A 26,391-nucleotide genomic window follows, 5' to 3' on the forward strand; every position below is an offset into this window, starting at 1 on the left:
TAAGAAATAGAAAAAAAGACAAAAAAAGTCAGTACAAGTCAATATATATACAAGAGACTGGTCAGACTATAAATAAATTAAATTAGCTTAGGAAGAGTAGACTGGGAATAAAAGGCAGGATCTCTAGGTTACCAGAAGTATGTTTGAAAGTACCCTTGATTGTTTTCTTTCCTCATTATCTAACTACTTATTAAACTAGCACCTAGGATACCATAGTGCATCAATAACATTTATTCAATGTTAGATGACAGGTAGGAAAGTTAGGAACTACAAACTATAGTGAAACTATGTTTACTCTTGAATGAAAATTCAAAAAATGGAAGAGAGTTTGTTGACATTTTTATCTATCAACTTTTGGCTGTCATCTTCCTGGTGGTTTGGCTTCTTATGTAAGCAAGTAAACCAATCAAAGTGATTTGTTCCTGCTACCAGTTTAGTTTATATGAACAAACATTTAAATTAGTCGCTGTGGGCCAGCAAGACACAAGAAAATGGTGGGCTTCATCCTGATGCCGTCACAAGTTTTGTTAAATGTCCAATCTTATCAGGCTTTCTCAAAGCCATAAACTTAAGCATAGCTGACTCTATTGCTTTTGACAGCATAAAATACATAAATTGAAAGTTCATGAAGAAATATGAACTCTCTGAGACCTGTTTTATTATTGGATATTTTTTATTACTATTAACTTTTTGGTAAATATATCTCTCTTTTTCTTATGTGGTACAAATCAAGCGAAGTATCAAAAATGGTGTCTTAAGAGATTTTTAAAATTTCTTCCTTTTCAATTCATAAAATTGCATTCTTTAAATTATTTTTTCCTGAAAGTTTCTTTTCTAAAACCTAAGGCCTGCATTCTTAGAATATCACACTAAAATTTTAGGTTTAAGATTATTGTCATCAATTGAAATGAAAGAATAAGAGAAAGTTTAGGAGTTTACTCATTATTATATGGAAATTTTTTACACAGATGAATATTTATTGTATAAAGTTAGAATAAAATTCATATATTCCACCAGTAGGCATCTGTAGTGGACATCTGTTACTTCTGTCTGCCCAGCAACGATTCCCTCTTCTTCCAGTAATAGCACACAATTTACTTGGTGTAGCTCCTTCTCCCCCATTGTGTGCATTCTTCATATCAGTCAAGGCTGCCTGCCCTTTACCAGCCAAGGGGCACAGGATTCAAACTAGGCAAATCTGGTTCTTTTTTTCGCTGGGAATGTTGAGCTTTAAGTGAAATTTCCCAAGGATAAAAAGTGGAGCTAAGTCTCCTCTAAAATGGTGTTCTGAAAAGACTCACTGAAGCCATTCTGGTTTCTATTCTTTTAGAAGAAAATATCTTCAGCTTTTCCTTTGGATCTATAAGTTCTTCTACATATCCTTCTATTAAATTCTTCCTTTTTGCCCAAGTTACCAGTATCAGTGTACTTAATTAATTTACCAGATTGTTGCTTTCAACTGAAGAATGCTAAGCTTTAAAATCTCATCATTATCTCAAGTGATTTTTTTTTTCCAAGTGGAAGGTGCATCTAATCCCCTGGCCTGTCAGACCCAGAGTTCTATGTCTCCAAGGACCTTTGTCTCCACTTCCCGTGAGCAATGTACTCCCACTGGTGCACCCGGATCTCAGCATCACCTGAATCTCCTCTTACTCCAAAATTATTAGTTCAAGTATGTCACTTTCTCTGGTGACAGCTTTTCCTCCTCCCAGTTTACTAGTTTAACTACTTCCATAGTCTCCTCTTTCCAGATATGGAATTTTCCATAATTCTTTTAAGAATGAGACCCTGCTCAGCTCCATCTCCCCTGATGCTCATACCTACCATCACGAAGTCCACATGAAATCTAGCTCTAGAATATAGATCTCCAGTCTTATGCTGGGATCAGCAGAGGATCAGGGAAGGGAATCCGGGAAACTTGGCTGCTCTGTGTACAATCTTCCACTCAAGTTCTTGTGTTTTCAGCCTTACCATGCACAATCTTCAAAGACATTTGGTGTTTCAAATCCTATGGCTTTTCCAAGGGTCCAGAGTAGGAATTGGCTTCTTTTTGGTTCATCTCTTCTTTCCAATTCTTTGACCTGGACATTTAGGTTTCCAGGCCAGCAAGGGCAGTTACTGCTATCTAGTCTACAATATTTTACCATTTTTATGGTCATAATTTCTCCCTATTTCTTCATTTTTAAATTCACACTTAAAATATTTTAATTGCCATTTAAATGAGATTACAGAAGAGAGCAGAGATAAGTAGGTATATAACTTACGATGTTTACCAGGGCTGCAATTCCTTTATAGACTTTCCAAGCTAGGAAATATCTTAATCCCATGTAGTTAACACCTATATTTCCTTCCTCTTGTACTGTCATCTGTATAATGAATACATTTTCTCTCTTGTTCACCATACAGGGTTATTTGAATATCAAAGAAAGTAAAGTATTTGAGGGATTACACAAATTATAAAGTTTTATGCAAATATGGGCTATTTGTTAGTAATTATCATTTCATCCTCCAATTTTTATTGAGCATCTAATAATAGTGGCAATGCAACAGTTCATAGCTATTTAGCACCTGCCATCTGCTAGTTATTTTGCTAAAAGCCAGGATTTTGAGGATGAAGGATAAGAAATGGTCCTTATTCTTAAATATGTCAAATCAAGGAAAAGAAACAAATATATAACAAAGACATGTCCTACATTTACTATATTTATTATAAATATTTTCATAGTTTATTACATATATAACATAATAGTACTATAATATATGTTACCTATATGCCAATAGAGTTTCATAAGCACAGTACCCACAAAAGAAAAAGAAAGTGTCTAGAGTCAGAGAAGTTCTCAGAAAGCTGATAATATATGATCTACATCTTGAAAGATTAGCAGAAGTATTCAAGGGGAGAAGTGATAGCTAGGAAAAAGTTTGTGCAAACACTCAGAGGCATAAAAAATTATGCAGTAGCTGGAAGTTTCACACAACTACATTGTAGAGTACGTTTAGGAAAGTGGAAGGGCATGAGATTCTAAAAAGTGACTGAGGTGGCCTGTGCTGTGACCTCTATGATGTCTGAGACTAGTGAGAAGCAATCCTGTTTACGTTTATAAGAACCTCTAATGAGGAGTTTAGATTCATTTAACATTTAACAACTCTTATAAATTTGCTTCTTACTTGTAGCATAAGACTATCTAAAGCAGTTTAATTTCAACATTTGTTGTTCTATCTTGAGTGGATAGTTGGCCACTGTCCTCTATTAACCACAGTCAAAGAGCAAAAAGAGAAACCTCTACAGCCCATAATAGTGTTTATAAATTATTACATAGCCCCAACGAATCAATCTTCAGCTGAGTTTTTCTGCTCAATATTTCCTAAGTCTTTACTAATCTGTTAAGTTCAATGTGAATTATGAGTACTTCTCTCCTCTGAGGCCTCTAAATGCCCCACGTTCCCCTTGGTTGAGAGAATCCAGAACTTGATACAAGCCCAAGGAAGAGTCTGTTCCTCACATACCAGGGACATTGTTAAATGACAAATCTGGAATTAAACAGATATTTCCTACTCGTAATCAACATAATATGAAGAGTGCTATGAAATGCATTAGTAGGTCTTTGGGCTGCGGTTTCTTCAAGATGCACTAAATGAATTCTTAGGTGTTTACCAGCTTCTACGTACTGGAATGTAACATGTACAGTGCTATTTAAAATCTGCAGATAACTAACAGGTGAATAATTTCATTTTACTAAAATTTAATTATGATGTTTAGAGACCAGTGTCAGCAATATATTAAAGCATTTGTATTTTTATAAGGAGAGATTTGATCAAAGCATAAAAGACTTCACCAGAGTATCCTGAGAAGACACAAAACATCAAATGTTAATAATGAATGTTGATCTACCTTAAGTTTAATGGTTTTCCCTGGAGACCATTTTAATTAGTAGTTCATAGTGTGCAATTTATTCTAAAATGCATTAGGACTTTGTGATTTTAATGACTCCCATCATATCAGGTCACTTCCTCTGAGGCCTTGTAAAGAGCCAGATGTTCTTTTCACTTGTGCTTTTGCAATTGAATTCTATATGACTATTCTCTTGCGAGTAAATTCTCTGGAATGGATACAGAACCATCAACATAAACTGCCATAACCTAGGTTTTCTCACTGGCCTATGCTAAATAAATATCCTTTGGGAATGCTGCTTATAATGTGACATCTCAGGAGAATATTACTTGACAAATTAAAAGGAAAACCTTTTGTTTCACATAAAGGTAGATCACACACGATTGCACTAGAATTTTATAGCCATTGTTTACATGACAATTTATTTTAAGCTTATTCGTATATATATGAGTTGTATATACATATGAATTATGTATACATAAATTACATGTATGTGTTTATATACATATATAATTTTATTTCCAAGTGTTTTGCCTGCTGGACAAGATATAGTGATGCCGACAAACACTGTATTTAGTAGTTTCTTTTGTAGTGCCAAGGAAAGACACATTTTAGAATGTATTGATGAATTGGTTATAGTTTTGGTAAAACTCTTGTAGCCAAACCTAAATGATCACAGTGTGTCTATATATCCCCATTTTTTAAAAAATTGCTATTTATTTGTCAAAAGGCTTTTGAATTTAATAAAGAAATGGCAATAACTGGTATATACATTAATTCAAAATACTTTCCCATTATATGTAATTGATATTATACTATTAGTTCATTTTCATTCTACTATAAAGAACTCCCTGAGACTGGGTAATTTATAAAGGAAAGAGGTTTAATTGACTCATAGTTCAGCGTGGCTGGGGAGGCCTCAGGAAACTTACAATCATGGAGGAAGGCAAAGGGGAAGCAAGGTACCTTCTTCACAAAGTGGCAGGAAGGAGAAGAGCAAGCAAGAGCAGGGAAAACCACCTTATAAAATCATCAGATCTCATGAGAACTCACTCACTATCACAAGAACAGCATGGGTGAACTGCCCCCATGATCCAGTCACCTCCCACCTGGTTCCTACCTCAACAGGTGGGGATCATGGGGATTACAATTCGAGACGAGATTTGGGTGGGTACACACAAAGCCTAACCATATCAACTTGATCATTTCATGTCCAAACTTCATTTCAGTACTATTTTTAAACAACACGCATTTATAGAAATTATTTCTTGCATATCTAAATTCTCATAAGATAATATTCTGTTGAATTTCTATCAACAAAAGAACAAGGATGCTGTGGCATAGATGAGTTGCCATCCTTTAGAGTAAATCATGAATTATCTTGTGATATTTTTAATCCAAATATAAACAACTAATTTTTAAAGACTTAGGGTGGTTGAACTAAATAATAACACAAGTTTGTATTTAAGAAGACTGAGAGAAATGAAAGACATTGGATGGCTTAAGAGTCCAGAGTATGGAAGAAATTAAAAAGTTGTTGATAAGTAAGCCTCCTAGCTAATAACAGAAAGAGCAGTTAGTTGGATTTGACATTAAAGGATTATAAAACTAAACTTTATAAAAATGCAGTTCTTAGGCATATCTGGCCTAAGAATGGCTTTACAACAAAATCTCACTTACTACATTTATTTCCAGAAATTTTTGAATAGAGTAACCAAAAAACCCTACCAAAAACCTCAATGCGGAAGCGCTACGCTCTTGAACCACATACTTCACCAAAAATTTAAAATTTAAATCATAGATCAGAAAGACAACTTATAAATCATCGAGTCCAATCTTCCCTTCCTTTCATTGCACTACCACACACATACACCCAAATATAATTTACACTTCAGTAAACTTAGGTGAGGAATTTACAGTTGAGCCTGCAGAGAAACTAAGTCATTTGCTTAAGGAAGACAGAATAGTTTGTGGTTAAGAATATGGCTGATTAGATTCAAATCTTGGCTCCATCACTTACTAGCTGTGTGACCTTAAGTAATTCACTCAATTATTTTCATGCCTCAAGTGGCTTGTCTGAAAAATGGGAATAATAGTAGCACCTAACTCAGATTGTTTTGAGACGCAGGTGAGCAAGTCTGCATAATGCACTTAGCATAGTGCCTGGGGTATAATATGTGCTCAATAAATATTATTTTAATTCTATCTCTGCAATAAATTACTTGTGTGCTGTTAGGCAACTTACTTTAAACATTGTGTAACATTTATAATGATTTGTATTGAACAATTGTTTATTGTTTATAGTCTGTCTTCCCCACTGGACATAAAATTCCAGGATGGCAGAGACTACATCTATTTTAAACATTAACATATATGGTGGCTGGCACATATTAGGTGTTCAACAATGTTTCTTGTTATAAAAATAATGTTACTGGCCGGGCGCGGTGGCTCATGTCTGTAATCCCAGCACTTTGGGAGGCTGAGGCAGGCAGATCACAAGGTCAGGAGATCGAGACCATCCTGGCTAACACGGTGAAACCCCATCTCTACTGAAAATACAAAAAAATTAGCTGGCTGTGGTGGTGGGCACCTGTAGTCTCAGCTACTTGGGAGGCTGAGGCAGGAGAATGGTGTGAACCTGGGAGGCGGAGCTTGCAGTGAGCCAAGATCGGGCCACTGCACTCCAGCCTGGGCAACAGAGCGAGACTCCATCTCAAAAAAAAAAAATAATAATAATGTTATTATGATCACAACCCAGATAGTGTTGTCTAAAGGATTAGATGAGAGAATGCAAGTAAAGCACTTAGTACCATGTTGGGAACTCAAAGAGTAAGTACCTAATAAATGTGTGTGCTTGTTACTGTTGCTCTCACCATGAGCCTCAAAATTAGTGACAGAAATGCAACTGAAAGGAAGGTTTTCCAGTTCCCCACTAATAGTTAGCCAGTGATATTAATTAAATATATGTAAGGCGGAAAAACTAATTGTTAATGTTAAAAAGTCTATTTTGCAAGGCTATTCTACAGTTGATAATATTGCCTAGCAACAAAATCTAAGGAAGAGATGTACTTTGCTTGGCTTGGATAGCATTATAACAACATTACTAACAATGACAAGAGCAATAGCAACAACAACAGACCAGGTAGCCCAGACTTTAAAGTAAAGAGATATTTCAAAACCACCTGAATTTTGGTTTTTCTTGAAAACACAGGAGTTAGGCACAAAAGGCTAACACCCTCACCTGTCAACAACTCAGTGGGAGCTCTGAGATGGCCCCCCTCTTTCTATGGGGTACTTGCTCTTCAATTCACACGTGACCCCTGGAGGCATTGGTGTTTGGGACCCCTGATTTGAGTCTAGGGCTTTTCAGGATTAATGTGATTTTAAGGAATTCTTGATGTCTTTGTAGTAATCATTTTGATCCACATAAGCAACATCTTTTGTGTGTGTGTGTGTGTGTGTGTGTGTGTAGCAGAAAAGACTTTTATTTCTGTTGGCTTTTTCATCACTCCTCACCTTGTTCTTGTTTTATACAGCATCTGATAGCAAGTGTCAAGAGAAATTTAAAATTATAGCTCATTTACTCTGGTTAAACATAAGGAAGGAAAAGCAATTACCAGAGTAAAATGATGGAATTAAAGATTCTTCTTGCAACCTAGTTAGGTATTTAGTGTTTGATGAGTGCTGGAAAAGATAAATACATTTTTTTTGAGGAGGACTGTATCAATCTGCAATCATGAATAAAAGACTCTGAACATGATTTAGATATCAAACATATGGTTTGCAAACAAAATCAATCTTTCTGTAGGCAGTAAGAGTTAGTTGACAATATACTGTACCTCTTTTTTGTTACTAAATTGGAAAATGTTTTTTTAGTGGTGAATAAATTTCTTGCACCAACAACAGTTTTGTTTTTGGTTTTTTAATATTTTTTTTTTTTTTGCAGAGGAAACATGCTACAAGATAGATGGCGCTTTAGAAGAGACCACACAGATGGTCTGTAGAAAATCTTACAAATATAATCCCATATAAACAGCGTAAATGCATTCTTCATATGAGGATAAAATGTTAATTAGTTTGGTTTAATTACAGATTTGCTACATGCTAGAAGTTTAAATTTAATGGATTGGTGATTCAATTTGATAGATCATAAAAAATAACTATGAGCATGTTACTGATTGTTTTGCTGACTAACCTAACATGGATGCCCTATGCATCTTTAATTCACCTCTGGTTCAAAATGTGCCTCATTCATAAAGAGCCCATCTAATGATCAAACATACTTAATTCACACTAACATGAGAGATGTGGATCAGTCTTTCTTTAAAACAATCATGTAGTCATTGTATTATCTTTCACAATGCTTCATAAGAAAGAGTCACAAATTAGTACTGGTGTCTCTAGCAATATAACATTCAGTAATGTTGCTACAATTTTGTCCTCAAAAATTTTAAGAAATATGATTTTAGGAGTGAGTTGTAGTTATTTTGCATTTCTGATGAAGGCAGGAAAACAGGGAAGAGATACTAGTCACATCAGCAAAAGACTGAAGAGGAAAACTTTTGAATCAAGAGCATCTTAAGATATTGGAATGAGTTATTTAAGGAAGCTGTGGGATCTCTTGCTAAGATTCTGAAAGATATTATTGGTGTGGGATGATGAAGTGTCATTTTGTTGCAAGGCTGTAGATTAGACCAGACCAGCTTTAGGGATACATTTCAAAAATGATTATGCTCCCAAACTTCTTTCTATTTTAATGAGTTTTCACCATTGGCATTCACACTTATCAATGCTGTCAATTCCTCCTAGCCTGCTCACCTATTGCCAGTTCTAACAAGCATGCATAATAATTCCACATCAACAAAGATTGCAACAAAATAAACACCAAATAGAAAAATGGATAAATTCAGTACTGATATGTATTATTTGTGTTACGTCATTTGGTCATGTCTATTTTCTTTTTTTTAATTTAATTTTATTTTGTTTTACTTTAAGTTCTGCGATACATGTGCAGAATGTGCAGGTTTGTTACATAGGTATACATGTGCCATGGTGGTTTGCTGCATCCATCAACCCGTCATATAGGTGTTAAGCCCCAGATGCATTAGCTATTTGTCCTAATGCTCTCCCTCCCCTTGCACCCCCCACCACCCAACAGGCCCCTGTGTGTATTGTTCCCCTCTCTGTGTCCATGTGTTCTCATTGTTCAACTCCCACTTATAACAGAGAGCATGCAGTGTTTGGTATTCTGTACCTGTGTTAGTTAGCTGAGATTGATGGCTTCCAGCTTCATCCATGTCCCTGCAAAGGACATGATCTCATTCTTTTTGTATGGCTGCACAGTATTCCATGGTGTATATGTATCGCATTTTCATTATCCAGTCTATCATTGATGGGCATTTGGTTCCAAGTCTTTGCTACTGTAAACAGTGCTGCAATAAACATACATGTGCATGTGTCTTTATAACAGAATGATTTATATTCCTTTGAGTGTATACCCAGTAACGGGATTGCTGGGTCAAATGTTATTTCTGGTTCTATATCCTTGAGAAATTGCCACACTGTCTTCCACAGTGGTTGAACTAATTTACACTCGCAACCACAGTGTAAAAGCATTCCTATTTCTCCACAGCCTCGCCCACATCTATTGTTTCTCAATTTTTTAATAATCGCCATTCTGGGTCATGTCCTATTTCCATAACTGGATTAGAATGTTAGTCACTGATGGTTTTCTGAAATTCTGTTATTTTAAGGGGGAAAACTAAAGATCCAAGACCAAAAAATTGTAACAACACCTCAAATAGAAATAAGCACAGTGTTTCATTTGTGTTAACCAAGAAATATAAGAGAAAATTGGGTCAAAACTATTTTCAAAAGCAAGGGCTGAGAAGAACTGATGTTCTTCCTTCAATTTTGTCAAAATTCCTACCTTAAGCCATGAAAAGATATACGTTTATTTGTTAGTGACCATAAGTTAAAAGGATTTATAATATTTCAGTGAACTCTAAATCATTTGGCATACAAGCATTTTATACCTTAATGTAATGTAAAACATTACATGAAAAGAAAACCTAATTCTGTTTTCCCTATTTTCTTCCTAATGTAATTTTCTTTTTGTGGTTGTTATTTTATTTTAAGTTCCGGGGTACATGTGCAGGGTGTGCAGGTTTGTTACATAGGTAAACATGTGCCATGGTGTTTGCTGCACAGATCATCCCATCACCTAGGTATTAAGCCCAGCATCCATTAGCTATTCTTGATGCTCTCCCTCCCCTGACACTGCCTATCCTACAGGCCCCAGTGTGTATTATTTCCCCCATTGTGTCCATGTGTTCTCATCATTCAGCTCTCACTTATAAGTGAGAACAAGAAGTGTTTGGTTTTCTGTTCCAGCATTAGTTTGCTAAGGATAATGGCTTCCAGCTCCATCCATGTCCCTGCAAAGGACATGATCTCATTCCTTTTTATGGCTGCATAATATTCCATGGTGTATATGTACCACATTTTCTTTATCTAGTCTATCATTGATGAGCATTTGAGTTGAGTCTATGTCTTTGCTATTGTGAATAGCGCTGTAATGAACATACATGTGCATGTATATTTATAATAGAATGATTTATATTCCTTTGGGTATATACCCAGTAATGGGACTGCTGTGTCAAATGGTATTTCTGCCTCTAGGTCTTTGAGAAATTGCCACACTGTCTTCCACAATGATTGAACTAATTTACACTCCCACCAACAGTGTAAAAGCATTCCTTTTCTCTGCAACCTTGCCAGCATCTGTTGTATTCTGACTTTTTAATAATAGCCATTTCCACGGGCATGACATGGTATCTCATTGTGGTTTTAATTTGCATTTCTTTAATAATCACTGATGTTGAGCTTCTTTTCATATGTTTTTTGGTCTCATGTATGTCTTCTTTTGAGAAGTGGCTGTTCATGTTTTTTGGCCACTTTTAATGGGGTTGTTTGTTTTCTTGTTAATTTGTTTAAGCTCCTTGTAGACTCTGGATATTAGACCTTTGTCAGATGGATAGATTGCAAAAATTTTCAGCCATTCTGTATGTTGTCTGTTCACTCTGATGATGGTTTCTGTTGCTGTGCAGAAGCTCTTTAGTTTAATTAGCTCCCATTTGTCAAGTTTTGCTTCTGTTGCAATTGCTTTTGGTATTTTTACATGAAATCTTTGCCTGTGCCTATGTCCTGAATGGTATTGCCCAGATCTTCTTCTAGGGTTTTTACAGTCTTGGGTTTTACATTTAAGTCTTTAATCCATCTTGAGTTAATTTTTGTACAAATGTAAGGAAGGGGTCCAGTTTTAATTTTCTGCATATGGCTAGCCAGTTCTCCCAGCACCATTTATTAAATAGGCAATCTTTTCCCCATTGCTTTCATAAGGTTAATTGAAGATGAGATGGTTGTAGGTGTGCAGTCTCATTTCTGAGTTCTCTATTCCGTTCCATTGGTCGATGTGTCTGTTCTTGTATCAGTACCATGCTGTTTTGATTATTGTAGCCTTGTAGTATAGTTTGAAGTCAGGTACCATGATGCTTTGTTCTTTTTGCTTAGGATTGTTTTGTGTATTTGAGCTCTTTTTGGTTCCATATGCATTTTAAAATAGGATTTTTTTCTATTTCTGTGAAGAATATCAATGGTAGTTTAATGGGAACAGCATTTAATCTATTAGTCACTTTGGACAGTATGACCATTTTCACAACATTGATTCTTCCTATCCATGAGCATGGAATGTTTTTTCATTTGTTTGTGTCCTCTCTGATTTATTTGAGCAGTGGTTTGTAGTTCTCCTTAAAGAGGTACTTCACTTCCCTTATTAGCTGTATTCCTAGGTATTTTATCCCTTTTGCAGCAATTGTGAATGGAATGGGAGTTCATTCAGGATTTGGCTCTCTGCTTGCCTGTTGTTAGTGTATAGGAATGCTGGCAATTTTTCCACATTGATTTTGTATCCTGAGACTTTGCTGAAGTTGCTTATCAGCTTAAGAAGACTTTGGGCTGAAACAATGGGATTTTCTAGACATAGAATCATGTCATCTGTGAACAAAGATAATTTGATTTTCTGTCTTCCTACTTGATAACCCTTGCCAGAACTTTCAATACTATGGTAAATAGCAGTGGTGAGAGAGGGCATCCTTGTCTTGTGCCAGTTTTCAAGGGGAATGCTTCCAGCTTTTGCTCATTCAGTATGAAATTGGCTATGGGTTTGTCATATATGGCTCTTATTATTTTCAGGTATGTTCCATCAATCCTTAGTTTATTGAGAGTTTTTAACATGAAGGGATGTTAAATTTTCTGCATCTACTGAGATCATCATGTGGTCTTTCTTCTTTTTTAGTTCTGTTTATGTGATGAATCACATTTATGGATTTGCATATGTTGAACCAATTTTGCATCCTGGGGATGAAGCCAACTTGATCATGGTGAATAAGCTTTTTGATGTGCTACTGGATTCAGTTTGCCAGTGTTTTATTGAGGATTTTTGCATCGATGTTCATCGAGGATATTGGCCCGAAGTTTTCTTTCTGTTGTTGTTGTATCTCTACCAGGTTGTGGTATCAGGATGATGCTGGCCTCGTAGAATGAGTTAGGGAGGAGTTCCATCTTTTTAATTTTTTTTTTGGAATAGTTTTAGTAGGAAAGGTATCAGTTCTTCTTCGTACCTCTGGTAGAATGCAGCTGTGAATCTGTTTGGCCCTGGGCCTTTTTTTCATTGTTAGGTTATTTACTGCTGCCTCAATTTCAGAATGAATATTGGTCTATTCAGGGATTCAATTACTTTCTGGTTCAATCTTGGGTGGGTGTATGTCTCCAATAGTTTATCCATTTGTTCTAGATTATCTAGTTTATATGTATAGAGGTGTTTGTAGTATTCTCTGATGGTTGTTTGTATTTCTGTGTGGTCAGTGGTAATATCCTCCTTACCATTTCTGATAGTGTTTATTTGATTCTTCTCTCTTTTCTTCTTTATTAGTCTAGCCAGAGGTCTATTTTATTAATTTTTTTCAAAAAACAACGTTCTGGATTTGTGGATTTTTTGAAGGGTTTTTCGATTCTCTATCCCCTTCAGTTCAGCTCTGATCTTGGTTATTTCTTGTCTCCTGCTAGCCTTGGGGTTTGTTTGCTCTTGGTTATCTAGTTCTTTTCATTGAGATGTTAGGTTCTTAACTTGACATCTTTATAGCTTTTTAATGTGGGCATTTAGTGCTATAAATTTCCCTCTTAACACTGCTTTAGCTGCATTCCAGAGATTCTGGTACATTGTCTCTTTGTTCTCATTAGTTTCAAAGAACGTCTTTATTTCTGCCTTAATTTCATTATTTACCCAAGTGTCATTCAGAAGCAGGTTGTTCAATTCTCATGTAGTTGTGTGGTTTTGAGTGAATTCCTTAATCTTGAGTTCTAATTTGATTATGCTGTGGTTTGAGAGACTGTTTGTTATAATTTCAGTTCTTTTGCATTTGCTAAGAAGTGTTTTACTTCCAATTATGTGATCACTTTTACAGTAAATGGCAATGAGAAGAATGTATATTCTGTTGTTTTTTGGGGAAAAGTTCTGTAGATATCTATCAGGTCCTCTTGATCCAGAGCTGAGTTTGGGTCCTGTATAGCTTTGTTAATTTTCTGTCTTGTTGACCTGTCTAATGTTGACAGTGGGGTGTTAAAGTCTCCCACTATTATTGTTTGGGAGTCTAAGTCTTTTTGTGGGCCTCTAAGAACTTGCTTTATGAATGTGAGTGCTCCTCTGTTGCATGCATACATATTTAAGATAGTATGCTCTTCTTGTTGAATTGAACCCTTTACCATTATGTAATGCCTTTCTTTGTCTTTGTAGATCTTTGTTGGTTTAAAGTCTGTTTTGTCAGAAACTAGGATTGCAACCCCTGCTTTTTTCTGTTTTCCATTTTCTTGGTAAATTTTCCTCCATCCCCTTATTTTGAGTCTATGTGCATCTTTGCACGTGCATGGGTCTCCTGAAGACAGCACACCAGTGGGGCTTGGCTCTTTATCCAGCTTGCCATTCTGTGTCTTTTAATTGGGGGCATTTAGCCCATTTATATTTAAGGTTAGTATTGTTATGTATGAATTCTTGTCATCATGATGCTTGCTGGTTATTTTGCAGAGTTATTTATGTGGTTGCTTCATATTGTCACTTATCTGTGTACTTCAGTGTGTTTTTGTAGTGGCTGGTAACAGTTTTTTATTTCCATATTTAGTGCTTCCTTCAGGAGCTCTTGCAAGGCAGGACAGGTGGTGACACATTCCCTCAGCATTTACTTGTCTGAAAGGGTCTTATGTCTCCTTCACTTATGAAGCTTAGTTTGGCCAGATATGAAATTCTGGGTTGGAAATTCTTTTTTTAAGAATGTTGAATTTTGGCCCCCAATCTCTTCTGGCTTGTAGGGTTTCCACTGAGAGGTCCGCTGTTGGTCTGACAGGATTCCCTTTGTAGGTAACCTGGCCTTTCTCTCTGGCTTCCCTTAACATTTTTTTCTTTTGCTTCAACCTTGGAGAATCTGATAATTATGTGTCTTTGGGTTGATACTCTCTTGAAGTATCTTACTGGGGTTCTCTGCATTTCCTGAATGTGAATGTTCAAATTCAAATTCAGAAAGTTCTCCTGGATGATATCCTGAAGTATGTTTTCTGACTTGGTTCCATTCCTCCCTTCTCATGGAGTATCTTACTGGGGTTCTCTGCATTTCCTGAATTTGAATGTTCAAATTCAAATCCAGGAAGTTCTCCTGAGTGACATCCTGAAGTATGTTTTGTGACTTGGTTCCATTTTCCATCTTTTTCAGGTACCCCAATAAGCTGTAGTTCAGTCTCTTTACGTAATCCCATATTTCTCAGAGGTTTTGTTCATTTAATTTTATTCTTTTTTCTTTATTCTTGTCTGCCTCTTTTATTTCAGAAAAACAGCCTTCAAGCTCTGAGATTCTTACCCCAACTTGGTCTATTCTGCTATTGATACTTGTGATTGCATTGTGAAGGTCTTGTGTTGTTGTTTTTTTTCAGCTCCCTCAGGTCATTTATGTTCCTCTCTAAATAGGCTATTCTGGCTATCAGCTCCTGTATTATTTTATCATGATTCTTAGCTTCTTCACATTGAGTTACAACTGCTCCTCTAGCTCAGCAAAGTTTGTTCTTCTGAAGTCTACTTCTGTAGCCTACTTCTGTCAGTTCAGCCATATCAACCTCAGCCCAGTTCTGTGCCCTTGCTGGAGGGGTGTTGTGGTCATTTGGAGGAGAAGAGGCTTGGGCTTTTAGAGTTTTCAGTGTTTTTGCGTTGACTCTTTCTCATCTTCGTGGGTTTATCTACCTTTGATTTTTGAGGTTGCTGACCATTGAATGGGGTTTTTGTAGGGTCTTTGTTGTTGTTGTTGTTGTTGCTGTTTTCTGTTTTTTTTGTTTTTAACACTCAGGCCACTCTTCTGCAGGGCTGCTGTGATTTGCTGGGGTTCTGCTCCAGACCCTAGTTGCCTCCGTTTTTCCCATACCTAGAGATATCACCAGTGAAGGCTGAAAAATGCAGATGACAGCCTGCTCCTTCCTCTGGAAGCTCCATCCCAACACAGTAGTGACTTGCTGCTGGCTCAAATGGTTCTGTAGGAGGTAGCTGGAGACCCCTGTTGGGAGGTCTCACCCAGTTAGGAGGAAGAGGATCAGGGACTCACTTAAAGAAGCAGTCTGGCTGCTTTTTGGTAGAGCAAGTATGCTGCATCGGTGGGGACCCTTCCTTGTCTGAACTGTTTGTATTCTCCAAAGCCAGCAGGCTGGAATGGCTGAATTGACACTAACCTCAGAGATGGCAGCTGCCCCTCCCCCTGGGAGCTTTGTCCCAGGAAGTGACCAGAGCTCTGTCTGTAGAACCCTAGCTGGAATGGTTGAATCCCCTGCAGGGAAATCCTGCCCATTGAGGAGGAATGAATCAGGGTCCTGCTTAAAGAAGCAGTCTGGCCATGATCTGGCAAGGCTGCTTTGCTACACTGAGGGGTGCCCTTCCTTGTCCGAAACATTTGTATTCTCCAAAGCTGGCAGGCTAGAATGACTGAATCTACTAAACTGGAGAGATGGTAGCTGTCCCTCCCCCAAGAACTCAGTCCCGACTCAGGCAGACTCTAGCCTGTTGCCTTTGGCTGGCTAGAATTCCAAGCCAGTGGATCTTAACTTGCGAGGTGCCGTGGAAGTGGAGCCTGCAGAATGAGGCTGCTTGGATCCCTGGATTCAGCCCCCTTCCTAGGGATATGTAGGGATGGATCTTGCCGCAGGTCCTGGGGCCAGAGTATGTAAAACTCCTGGGTCTCTGTGTGTGCCTGAGCGGCTGCTCTTCAGAGACCCCACACAGCTCTGTGTATTGGACCCAAGGCCCTGGTGTCATGGGCTCAAGAGGGGATCTGATGCACAGGTTGCAAAGCTTCATGAGAGAAGCATGGTTTCCTGGGCAGGGTCGCACAGTCACTCACCACTTCCCTTAAGTGGGGTGGGGTTTCCCTTGGCTCTGTGCTGCTCCTGGATGGGCCATCACCCCACCCTGCTTTTTCTTCATTCTTTGTGGGTTGAATTGTTTGCCTATTCAGTCCCAATGTGAGAACCTGGATATTTCAGTTAAAGGTGCTGAATTCACTTACTCCTTTCATTCCTCTCTGTGAGTGCTGTGGACTGCAGTTGCTTCTAATCAGCCATCTTGCCCCCTCCAACATTTTCATTAGATTACTTAATTTTACTAGTCTGTTGATGAGCAGTAATTGAGTTCCACTTCTACCATTTCTAAAATCCCATTCAGATCTTGTTAAAATTTTTCTAAACATTACTGATGTTTTGTTGGTGTAGGTATGTATTTGAAAGACTTACAAACATACTTGTTCAATGCACAGTAATCTAAAATTTGTTTTCAATACATAAACCTAAGGAGGTTGTGTCTATATTTTTCTTTTATAAGATAAAATATCAGATATTTCCAATAATTGGAAGGCTAATAATGATTGAACCCCAGTTCTGTCTTATGTGTTAGATATTTCTTGCCTTGTATCTCTTTATTTTATTTATTTATTTATTTTTATTTTATTATTATTATACTTTAAGTTTTAGGGTACATGTGCACAATGTGCAGGTTAGTTACATATGTATGCATGTGCCATGCTGGTGTGCTGCATCCATTCACTCGTCATTTAGCATTAGGTATATCTTCTAATGCTATCCCTCCCCACTACCCCCACCCCACAACAGTCCCCAGAGTGTGTTGTTCCCCTTCCTGTGTCCATGTGTTCTCATTGTTCAATTCCCACCTATGAGTGAGAACATGTGGTGTTTGGTTTTTTGTCTTTGTGATAGTTTACTGAGAATGATGATTTCCAGTTTCATCCATGTCCCTACAAAGGACATGAACTCATTATTTTTTGTGGCTGCATAGTATTCCATGGTGTATATGTGCCACATTTTCTTAATCCAGTCTATCATTGTTGGACATTTGGCTTGGTTCCAAGTCTTTACTATTGTGAATAGTGCCACAATAAACATACGTGTGCATGTGTCTTTATAGCAGCATGATTTATAGGCCTTTGGGTATATACCCAGTAATGGGATGGCTGGGTCAAATGGTATTTCTAGTTCTAGATCCCTGAGGAATCGCCACACTGACTTCCACAATGGTTGAACTAGTTTACAGTCCCACCAACAGTGTAAAAGTGTTCCTATTTCTCCACATCCTCTCCAGCACCTGTTGTTTCCTGACTTTTTAATAATTGCCATTCTAACTGGTGTGAGATGGTATCTCATTGTGGTTTTGATTTGCATTTCTCTGATGGCCAGTGATGGTGAGCATTTTTTCATGTGTTTTTTGGTTGCATAAATGTCTTCTTTTGAGAAGTGTCTGTTCATGTCCTTCACCCACTTTTTGATGGGGTTGTTTGTTTTTCTCTTGTAAATTTGTTTGAGTTCATTGTAGATTCTGGATATTAGCCCTTTGTGAGATGAGTAGGTTGTGAAAATTTTCTCCCATGTTGTAGGTTGCCTGTTCACTCTGATGGTAGTTTCTTTTGCTGTGCAGAAGCTCTTTAGTTTAATTAGATCCCATTTGTCAATTTTGTCTTTTGTTGCCATTGCTTTTGGTGTTTTAGACATGAAGTCCTTGCCCATGCCTATGTCCTGAATGGTAATGCCTAGGTTTTCTTCTAGGGTTTTTATGGTTTTAGGTCTAACGTTTAAGTCCTTAATCCATCTTGAATTAATTTTTGTATAAGGTGGCAGCAAGGGATCCAGTTTCAGCTTTCTACAAATGGCTAGTCAGTTTTCCCAGCACCATTTATTAAATAGGGAATCCTTTCCCCATTGCTTTTCTCAGGTTTGTCAAAGATCAGATAGTTGTAGATATGTGGCGTTATTTCTGAGGGCTCTGTTCTGTTCCATTGATCTATATCTCTGTTTTGGTACCAGTACCACGCTGTTTTGGTTACTGTAGCCTTGTAGTACAGTTTGAAGTCAGGTAGCATGATGCCTCCAGCTTTGTTCTTTTGGCTTAGGATTGACTTAGCAATGCCTTGTGTCTCTTACACTGTATCTCTGTCCTATGCTTCTGTCTTCCTCTTCTACTTTCAAGGGGTCATGTTATTATCTGAGAGCCATCTGGTTAACAGAGTTTAATTTCACTATTTTAAGGTCTGTAGCTTTAATTCCATCAGCAAAGATTCTTTTACCAAGCAATGTAACATTATTTACAGGTTCCAGGGATTAGGACATTAACATCTTTGGTGGGTCATTATTCTGTCTACCACAGGATATTTTATCTTAAAATGGTTTAAATTATTGCATAGGACCTTGGCTATTGTATTCTACTAAACCTACTTTTCCTTATGTTGGACAGAGGCTCAAGAGGAAGATTAATCAGCTATAGAAAAGATGAAGTAATAAAGTCCATACTTTCTGTGTACCTGAAGGCAACTTTGAATTGTGGTTTTATTGCTCAGAACAGAAAAATAGTTTTTATACATATTTACTTTTGCCGAATATGGACTTCCTGGCCCATACACTCCATTTGCTACTGCAGAATAAGATGATTCTAATTCAAAAAGGATAATGTTGGTTTTAAAAAAGTATAAAATAGAAATGACTGTTTTCACTGTACCATAAATGTAAGCATTGTTATACTAAAAATATTACTGTTGTGAGACCAATTCACACACTTCCAGCCTTAGATAACACGTAGGCCTTTCAGAGTTTCCAGACAACGATGTTTTGAAAAACAATATTGTGGACTGATAAATAACAGCAAATCCTGAAGGAACAAGTTTCACTTTGATGGTTGGAATGTCAGGTCTTCCAAAGTTGGATAAGGTTCTAGGGTTATCCTGACTGTTGATTAATTGCCAGAAGAGTAACTGGAGCCAGAGAATTCCATTAGGACCCTGACATTTCATATCAGTCATTATTATTCTATGATTTAGACATATTTTTGAACATTTCAAACAGCATATTTCCTAGACTAAGGAGTCCTCTCCCCAATCCTGTAGACTAAATCCCTGACTATTGACCTAATTATAATATCTTATTAAAACCTAATTATAATATCCCATGTTTAATTCCAAGCAATAAACTTGGACTAAAGGAAACAACTCCAACAATGATGTGGTGGTTGAGATCATTTGAGTGGCAAGTATACAGTAGACTCAGGAATTCAGCCTTTGTCTGAGAATCCCCCAAATAACCAGGGCTTAATAGGAGGTAAGATTCGTAGAGGCCTGGGGAACTGTGAGTGGGGAGTAGATTTTGGATCTGGGCATCTGCGGTGGAAGTACCCCGATTTTGGCTCTTTAGTCTTTGTACTATTTCATTTTCTTCATTATTGTCTTACAATTGGGTACTCTCTAGGAAATTAGTCAGAATGCATAAGAATTATTGAACATTTTATATTCACTTACACATCAGAACCACACTTAGGTTTCTGTGTAAGGAGAATAGATAGAACTCAGTTAAGAAAAGAGAGTAGGAGAAAAGGAAGGATTCAGGAGAAAGAGCTCACAATAACTGAAACTCTAAGATCTCTAATTGTAAACATTTAGGGCACGATGGAACTGCAACTATGAAACTGAACTCATAAACAAACTGTGTTATAGAAATGAAGAGCATGAACAGTGAATATGAGTAAATGGGAGTCAAATGGGGGAGAGGTCGCTAAGAGCCAGAGGAAATCTTCCCAACCCGATCAAGCAGCTTAAAGTTCAGAGATTTTCTTCACCGTGATAATAACAACTCTCAGAATGAGAAACACTGCTTTAATTCATAATTTCAATGACACAGGAAGTCATTATTTAAATTTTCTTGTAGGGTCAAGAATTCAGAGGTTGACTTGAAACTACAAAGCATGTTAAACTCCTTTTGCAGGGTTAAAGCTCTCTATATCTACATATATTATGCCATATATATTGACTACACGGATACAATTTGTATGTAATTCCATTCCCAAAAGGCATGGAGGAGGCAATGCATCTTATACTCAATTGCCACCAAAGAGCACAAGAATGAATGTTTAAGTCCAGACACTGACACATCCCCCTAAATTTTCAAAGCATGGCTTGTGGTTTCAGCCCCCTGACTCCCATTCCCTGTAATGGAAGTCAGGTGGCAAAACTCTAATGCAAACTCCTTGGAAATCTAGAAGATGGCATAATGATGTTCTTTGTTTTCGCTACGGAAACATTTATATGGGACACAGGTTCAACTGTCCTTGAAATGATGCACTAATCTCCAGAGTTCACAATGTAATTTGGAGTATATTTTCTTCTCCATGTGCATGCAATTGTGAAGGTAATTGCCACCCTGAAGGTAAAGAATGCCAAGTGTCCCTCACATAACACACAGCTACATTCTGAACTATCTCAGAGACAGATATTCCCTTTTTGCCTCCGGAGAAAAAGTCCAGGGAACTAGCTTGCATCTTAACTTTTTGCACGCAGCCTTTCTGGAGAACACCCAATCTTTCCTTGACAAGGCTTGTTGGTTTTCATAAACTAGTTTGTTCAATAATCAGTTCAATTTCTGGCCTGAATAGCATCATTGATTTAACACAATAAACCAAAAAACAATTCTCTTGCCTCTCAGATTTATAAATTCTACTTGTATGCCACAGATATTTAAAATTTAAAAATTAAGCCAGCTTAAGAATAAACAGGGTTAGTTTTAGATATGCTGGGGATTTATCAAATGCAATGTCAAGCTTCATGACTGAGATCACAAGTCAGAAAGTCTTCTATTATATTCAGGAAGTAAAATCACTATCTTACTTTGTGAAAAGTACATTTTTAGAAATTAAAATTAAATGTGTAAAAAAGGGGCTATCTTAATTTTCAATAGCTACACCCATGATCTCATTACTTAATTATAGAAAATTCGAATACTAATATTAAACAATTTTTAACTGTATGTGAAATCCACTACAATTTAACTGTCCTATACAACCTAGCACTCAGGGACACACAGTTTGATACCTATTTCATGCCTGATTTTTCTCTTCTGAACTTGACAAAGCACTTCTCAAGGATGTAACAGAAGTATAAGACAAACTTTTCTTCCCTCATAGCACCTGACACAGAGTAGGGTACATTACAGGAGCTCAATAAATGCTTGTGCCTGTATTGATTGATTGCTAGCATTCTGCTTTGTGATTCCTTTTAATATTTCAGATGCAGAAAGGTCATTATCATAATCATTGTAAACCTCATTTATCTGTTTATGACACTGTTCTGGGTGCTACATAAAATTTAGCAGTGAGATCTCAAAACTGTAGGAATAACTGAATGGACATTGACAGACACACTAATCAGGAAAGATGGCACATGGGGTTAGAGTTTGGAGTGATTCACCTAAACATTTAAAATTACATTCATTGAATTTATATAATCTACTACTTCTCTCCAAAAATAATTTCAAGCATATTACAGCAAACAAATGGTAAGGTTATAATATAAAAATAAGATACCTGGACTAATGTAAGAAACCAGTAGAATGATAAGAGAGTGAAACTGAATGAAGAGAAAGTGAATTTCCCTGCAGTTCTGGCAAGGAGAGAACTACCCTAGGCCAGAGTTTCTCAACTCTGACGCTGTACCATTGACATTTTGGGCTGGACAATTTCCTACTGTGGCAGGCTGCCCTAGTGCATTGTAGGATGTTTTCGTGTATTGTAGGATGTTTAGCAGCATCCCTGGACTCTAACCACTAGATGCCAGTAGTGCCTCCCTTCCTCCCCTCCTGTTGTGATGACCAATAATGCCTCCAGATCTTTCCCCTCATTTGAGAATCACTGCCTGTCTCATTTCATTTAGGCTGCTATAACAAAATATCTTAAACTGGGTAATTTATAAAAAACAGATCTATTGCTCACAGTTCTGGAGGTGAAGAATTTCAAGATCAAAGTGCCAGCAGATTTGGTGTCTGGTGAGGACCCGTTCCCCAAAGATTGCACCTTCTGTGTCTTCACCTGGTGGAAGGAATGGAAGGGGCAAGTCCACTCCCTTCAACCTCTTTCATAAGGCCACTGATCTCATTCATGAGAGCAGAGCCCTCTTGAATTAATGACTTCCCTAACAGCCCTATCTCTTAATACCATCACCACTGGGGTTAGGTTTCAACATACGAATTTTGGGAGAACACCAACATTCAGGCCATAGCATTCTGCCCCTGCCCCCTCCAATTAATGCTTTTTGCACATGCAAAATATATTCGCTCCATCCCAATAGCCCCAAAGTCTTAACTTGTTCTAGCAAGCTGTGTTCTTGCATGCTGTGTGCCTGCAGAGTTAGTACCACATGAATGCTACAATGATTTATTTCTTGTACTTTTTGGAAAGGTGGCCTGAGCCACACCTAAACCTGTTTGAGCCACAGCTGGGGCAGTCAAGGAGCACTACACTGGAATCCAAGGAGCAGAACCTTGCAATTGTTCTACCTCCAAGGCCTTGGCATTCTGGGCCTGTCTGGGTGGGGCAGCCACACAGATCTCGGAAATGCCTTTAGAATTCTTCCTCCATCATCTTGATAAATAGCATCTGACTTCCTTCTATCCATACTAATTTCATTATCAAGCATTTGCTTGGCCAAACACAGGGTATTCTCTCTTGAACACTGTTTTATATTAATTACAACATGGTCAGGTTGAGAATTTTCCAAATCTTTAAGTTCTGTTTCATTTTAGATTAAGTTCATTTTGAATTTGTTTTTCTCTTCTCGCGTTTTGCTATAAGTAGTCAAGAGAAGCCATGCTGCACCCTGGACACTTTGCAGAGATTTCTTCCACCAAATCTAGTTTATTACTCAGAAGTCTGCCTTCCACAAAACACTAGAACATTAACACAGTGCAGCCAAGTTTTTTGCCACTTTTATAACAAGGATTATCTTTCCTCTAGTTTTCTCTGTTTCCTCTGAATACTGTTCCTCATTTCCTTCTAAGATGTCAAAAGAATGGCCTTTACCATCCATATATCTATCAACATTCTAATTATAACCACTTAGGTAATCTCTAAGAAGATTAAGGCATTCTCTGCAGCCCTGCTTTCTTTCTGAGACCTCACCAAAATTATCCTTGAGGTTATTTTTTATGGCAATATAGGTTTTTCCTAGCCTGCTCCTCCAAACTCTTCTAGCTCTTGCCAATTACCCATATCTAAAGTTGCTACCACTTTTTTAGGTATTTGTTACAGCAGCACCCCAGTTCTCAATACCAATTTCTATCTCAGTCTGTTTGGGATGCTATAAGAAAATACCTTAGACTGGGTAATTTATAAACAACAGAAATTTATTGCTCACAGTTCTGGAGTCTGGGAAGTCCAAGATCAAGGCACCAGTAGATTTGATGTCTTTAGTAGAACCTATTCTTCATAGATGGCACCTTCTGTGTCCTTACATTATGGAAAGGAAAGAAGAGGGAAGGAAGCTCCTTTCAACTTGTTTTATAAGGACACTCATCCCTTTCATGAAGGTGGAGCCTTCATGATTTAATCACTTCCCAAAAGGCCCTTTTAGTATGATCACCTTGGGGGTTAGGTTTCAACATATTAATTTTAAGGGTAAATCAATATTTAGACCATAATGTTACCCTAGGTGATCTAGCTTTCATTTTAAGGATGGAGAAAGTTCAACTCAGTTCTTGGGGTTTGGGGTACATGAGAGAGACACAATTATTTTGTGACATTTATTTTTGAAACAAACTTTAATAAAACATGAACAATTTTAATTGATAATAATAATAGCTAATATTTATTGAGCACTAATTATGAGCCAGCTGCTGAAGTAGGTACTATACACACATGATCTCATTTAATCCTGCGTATTGATCTCAGTTATTCCTGGAGTAGTATTGTGATCCTTACTTTATAGCTAAATAAACTCTTAGATTAAGCAATTTACCCAAGGTCATACAGTAAATGGCAGCTTTGGGATTCAAACCCAAGCAATGTGAGATTAGAGCCACCACTCTGAGTTACCAACAACAGCCTTATGGAAATATTACATTGCCGATTTTTGCATGGCTCTTCTGTAAAAGTAGAGGATATGAAATTGAAGCACAAACTAGGAAAGGCAATTAACAACTCCTCAATAGGCTATTGAAAGCAGTCCCCAGTCTACAGAAGCAACTGAGTGACAGCTGTCCATACTGTATGTTGATCATAATTGCAGATGATGCTACGTCAGAGTAACAGCAAGGAGGCTGCCTCAATTTCCATGTCTTTGTCTACTTGTCAAAACTTGAGTATTGACGGGACTTTTCATTTGAAGTATCCTAGGATTTAACTATCTTTTTTTCCCATACATTTCAATAAAATGTTGTATCGCACTGTGGAGTGAGAGGAAATCTGAAAAAGAGCTCAGAATTAAACAGATCCAGGTTGAATCATGGTACTAAAACCTACAGCTATGTAACTTTAAAAAACTATTTGACCTCTCTGTTATCTGTAAATGGGTGTATGACTATATATATAGTTATGCCTCACTTAACAACAGTGATATGTTTTGATTTCATCATTGTGCAAACATCATGAGTTTACTTACACAAACCTACCTACATGGTAGTAGCTTACTACACTTCTAGGCTATGTGATATAGCCTATTGCTCCTAGGCTACAAACCTGTACAACATGTTACAGTACTGAATATTATGGACAACTATAACACAATAGTAAGTATTTGTGTAACTAAACATAGAAAAGATACAGTAAAAATACAGCATAAAATATTTAAAAAGTGGTACATCTATATGTGGCACTTACCGTGAATGGAGCTTGCAAGACTAAAAATTACTCTGGGTGAGTTGGTGAGCGAGCAATGAGAGAATGTGAAGGCCTAGGATATAACTGTACACTACCATAGACTTAAAAAACACCATGCAGTTGGATTAAATTTACAAAAATTCTTTCTTCAATAGTAAATTAACTTTCCTTGTTAGGATACTGGTAAGTAAAAAAAAAAAAAAATGTTAGCCTTAGCTTACTAATTAACGTTAAGTTACGAATAAAAGTAATTCTTTTACTTTATAAACTTTTTAATAGTTTTTAACTTTTTTCTCTTTTATAACAACACAGTTCAAAACAAACACATTGCACAGCTGTACACAAATATTTTCTTTCTTTATATATGTTCTATAAGCTTTTTTCCATTTAAAAATTTATTTTTACTCTTTAAAGTTTTTTTGTTGAAACTGCAAACACACACATTAGCCTAAGCCTAAACAGAGTCAAAATAATCAACATCACTGTCTTCCACCACCGCATCTTGTCCCACTATAAGGTCTTTAGGGACAATAACATACATGAAACTGTCATCTCCTATGAGAACACTACCTTTTTCTGGAACATCTCCTGAGGGACCTGCCTGAGGCTATTTTATAGTTCACTTTTCAAAATAAGTTACAAGGAGTACACTCTAAAATAATGATAAAAGTGTAACATAGTATTAATACACACATAAACCAGTAACATAGTTGTTTACTATCATTATCAAGTATTACGTACTGCACATAATTGTATATGCTATACTTTTATTCAACTGGCAGTGCAGTAGGTGTGTTTAAACCACCATCATCACAAACACATGAGTAATGCATTATGCTGCAACATTATGGTGACCATTGCTAGGTGATAGGATTTTTTCAGCTCTGCTATAATCTTATGGGACCAGCATCCTATATGTGGTCCATCATTGACTGAAACATGTTATGAGATACATCACTTTATATATTTTCAGAAATGTCATAAGAATTATAAACATATAAATATAAATAGTAAATATAAACATTTAATAAATAAAATTTATTAATTTTTGTATAATTTTTAAAATATTTAAGAAATACAATTATTTGCTATATTTGTTTTGGGAAATTTGTGGAACTTAATATAATGAGAAGAGTAGTAGTGATAATAGTGGCAAATTCCAGTGCCATTTTTTCCCAGGAAAACATATCTTGACAAGTACTCTACTTCTGCAGGTGGAAAA

Source organism: Gorilla gorilla, chromosome 16, assembly GCF_029281585.2.
Source record: "Gorilla gorilla gorilla isolate KB3781 chromosome 16, NHGRI_mGorGor1-v2.1_pri, whole genome shotgun sequence".
In the NCBI taxonomy this organism is placed as follows: Eukaryota; Metazoa; Chordata; class Mammalia; order Primates; family Hominidae; genus Gorilla; species Gorilla gorilla.